This window comes from Plectropomus leopardus, unplaced genomic scaffold (genome assembly GCF_008729295.1).
Source record: "Plectropomus leopardus isolate mb unplaced genomic scaffold, YSFRI_Pleo_2.0 unplaced_scaffold15877, whole genome shotgun sequence".
Lineage (NCBI taxonomy): Eukaryota > Metazoa > Chordata > Actinopteri > Perciformes > Serranidae > Plectropomus > Plectropomus leopardus.
The window spans coordinates 1-3,689 of record NW_024617030.1 but is presented as its reverse complement, the minus strand read 5'-3'; the positions used below and the strand labels follow the sequence as shown (position 1 = coordinate 3,689).

General features: G+C 39.7%; 1 long non-coding RNA gene across 1 annotated transcript; it reads right to left on the bottom strand.

Moving 5' to 3' along the window:
- Positions 1-481: 481 nt before the first annotated feature.
- On the bottom strand, positions 482-3,445 carry LOC121964534. Its single transcript, XR_006107371.1, has 4 exons — positions 3,324-3,445; positions 2,337-2,418; positions 2,170-2,230; positions 482-1,606 (listed from the first exon to the last, which is right to left on the bottom strand). It is a non-coding gene; the product is annotated as an uncharacterized LOC121964534 (long non-coding RNA).
- Between the last annotated feature and the right edge of the window lie 244 nt (positions 3,446-3,689).

Below are 3,689 nucleotides of genomic sequence, written 5' to 3'. Positions count from 1 at the left end.
TAATATGCAAATATGGAATACAGCTGGCAAATGGTAATAAAGTGAACATCAAAATTCAGAAAATTAGCATAGTGGTAACGATAACAGCTATCTGACAGGCAAGAAAACCAGTGATCATTGACGCCGTGAAACCTGGAGGGACGTCGTATTTCTTGTGCAGCTTTCAGTCCTTTAACTAGTATTTAAATCTTTGAACCCTGAGAAAACTGGTTAGATGTCTTTCAAAAGCATGGGTTGTATCTGCCAATTTAATACAGTCAGTTAGAGAAAAAGCTGCCACCCCATTTTGCCACAAAATTTTTCCTCACCCCAAAAAGAAATTTCTCGCCAAAAAAAACCTTTTTCATTATAAAAAAAAAAAAAAATTCTTGCAAAAAAAAAAGTTTGTCTGTTGTTTTTTTTCTCACAAAAATGTATCTGTTTCTTTCTCACCAAAAAAAAAATTCTTGCAAAAAAGTTTCACTAAAAATTTTTTGGGGACTTAGAAAAAAATGTTTCTCACTTGCCTTTTAGGGCTTCTGTAAATCTGCATTAACAAGATATTTTAACAAAAGTGTAAAACTCAGGCTCAATAATAACTATCAACGATCACAGACTAACAACTGTCTCTTGTGAGCAATGTTTCTCCCACATATACAACATGTTAAATTTGATGGACTTTTTCTCTGCTCACAACTTAAACAGTTTGCATGTATAATTTATACTTCCTCTTACCTACCTCTAGTTTAAGTCATCGCATCTCTCGACAGAACAGCACGGATGCTGCATGCACGTCTTTGCAGCCCAATATTTTTCAAACTGAGCAGCTCAATGTTGTTGCATAAGTTAGCAAAGCGAGATGCCCGGCAGCGGAGTGACGTTTCCTGTGTGCGGCTTTTATTTAGGTAAGACGTGTGCTCTGTCTGTTAACCCTGAGTTTCTCCGAAAACAAAATATTTCCACACTGATGATTTATTTCTGAGAAATAATTACGTTCTCATCGTCATCTTTCTCTTCGCTGCACGGTTCGTTTGCCTGACGCCGTGCGACAGTGACACAAATTTTCAAAATTAGGGCACATCCAAAAGAGGATGGTATGGATCGATGTTTACACATTGTATCGATGATTATTGCTTATTGAATCAATATATTGATCCAAATCGATGAATCGTTACACCCTTAGTAAGCACAGTAGCAAATCTGTGTGTTTAATTATATGTTTTTGAATGTTACAGTTAAGCCAAAAATGACGACAGATATCAACAGCTTTGTTGATTTTACATTTCTACGCAATTAAAACGAAATGCCGGCTTAATTTATTTTCTTGAATCAGTGTGTAAGAAGTTTGTTGCAACTGTTTTAAACAATTTTATTAACCACGGATCAGAAAAAGTAAACTCTACTTTTCATCCTATGAGGAGGATAATGTTCTCGCATGAAGAGCTGCTCACCCGGGGGCATTGCTGCCACTGTTAAATTTCAAAGTAGTGTACTCCACGCTGCCCACCTCCTCTTCCCTCCCGCGTTTTTGGAGCTGAGCTGTGTTGCAGAAGAGAGGATCAGCTTGTTTCTTAGAGAAATGGACTCTGGCATAATGAAGGTTATCCTCTTGCTCCGCTGGTTGTTTCTACAGACATTAGACAGATATAATTAGTTGTATATTTGTGCAGCTGATTTTCTGACCAACAGAAGTTTGTTTGAAGCAACTGTGCTTTACAGAACTAGAGTGAAAAGAAAGTCTGATCTTTGGTAAAGCTTTTAATGAATCTGTAATCAGCTTTCTTAGAAGCTCAGTAAAGTGTTCTCCCTTCAGTCACTCAAACATCTCTTCCCATTACATTTAAAGAAACCAGTTTTTTCAGGTTTCAAAGGATTCAAACTGTCACAAACTTGGCTGGAGTTGGATGAAATTTTGCAAATATATAAATTATATGTAGTTGTAGAAAAAAAGGTATTTCGACTAAGCTGACTAAAATGTGATTTTCATCAACTTTTCATCAACCTGAACATTTTGAGTTGTCGTTGACTAAAGCTAAACTAAAACTGTGAAGGATAAAAATGACTAAAATGTGACTAAAACCAGTAAGCACTTTCATCTGAAGAGTAAAACTAAAACAGACTACAAGGTCTTCTTTCTGGTTCTGTGTGAAATGTGTGATCCGCTTTTGTATTTGCTGGGATCTTGCTCACCTGTGAACTGTTGTCTGGTTTCTCTGCTGGCTCGGGTGATTGCGTGTGGGCCCTCTTTTTCCTGGTTGGAAGAACGATTAAAAAAATAAATTGATAACTGTAGAATTGACTGCATGAAATGACGGATGAATTTTCAGCGTTTTAATAAACAGAGATTTTATGCTCACTTGATCCACAGCAAGACAAAGATGAGTATGACACCAGTTAAAATGGTGGCAGTGACCGTTCCAGCGGCTATTAATTTCCAATCTTAAAGGAAATAGGAATAAAATGAGTAGGTTCTCATTGGTTGAGAAAAGTCTCGTAAGAAGTCAAATCATAATAACTTTGACATTCAAATTGTTAACAAGATGGCACTAGAGGGCAGAGAAAAGAGTTTCACATGACATCAAACTAGGCGGTGGAAGAGGTCGTAAAAATGTACCTTTTAAGACGGCGGTGGTCAGTGAAGCCATTAAATACAATACAGACGGAGAATTCTTCTCACTATATTACCAGTTAAGCTCATTTTCACCTCTTAAAATTTCTGTTGTCTCCTTTAGTCATATCTCACTCAAGCTACGCTACCTGCGTGTTCTCACTCCAAACTCGTCAAATACGCCTGCTCTGTCGGTGCTTTCTGCATACGGGGGTGACACCATAAACCACCTTCCACGTCCAACCAGAACGCGGCTAGACGGTGTCACATGAGAAGGTGCTTGGACAGAACTGGTGGCGTTGTTATGATACGCTGGCGGACGTTTGGACAGCACTGGCATGTCACCTGCAACATGCACAGGTGGCGTCACTGGACAAGGCAGCATTTTAACCTGTCACCATCCAGAGGCATATTGTGCGGACGCGACAGGTTCTGTTTGACCTTGTTATCAACTGACACGGACTGTCCGAATATCATGCTGTCATGACGGGTAACTGCAAAAGCGGCAGTATTTAATGACTGCGGAAGGTTGGATCCACCCCTCTCTACCCAACAGCTCCAGCCTTTTGCCCAAATATAGTCAATGAAATCTACGAAATGCCGAACTCCAGGCTTTAAAACGGGAGTCCCAAAACAAATGACTGATGTCACGGTAGTTACCTTAATTATTTTTACAGTCTTTGCTGTGTATGACACAGAAAAACTCAACCAAAGCAGACGCAATCAAAAGACTTACCTGCCCCTACAGTCAGATGTAAGGCGGAGCGATGACTTCCTTTGCTGTTCTTGGCTTCACAGTAATAACTCCCACTGTGTTCAGCTCTAAAGTCAGGGATGATGAAGATCTGTCCTGAAGCTTTTGGTGAGTCTTCATTCTCCTTGTACCAGGTGTATTTAGCTGCTGGGTTAGCGTCACTGCTGCAGGACAAAGTCACCGAACTGCCCTCCACTAGCTCAGTAGAGGGACACGCTGACACAGAGGGAGGTTTTGGAGCATCTGGAGGACAATATAGAGACAAATATTTAATGAACACCGATCAACCACAACTCAAAACCACTAACAGGCCAAGTGAATATTATCTTGTTACTATTCGATGTTCTG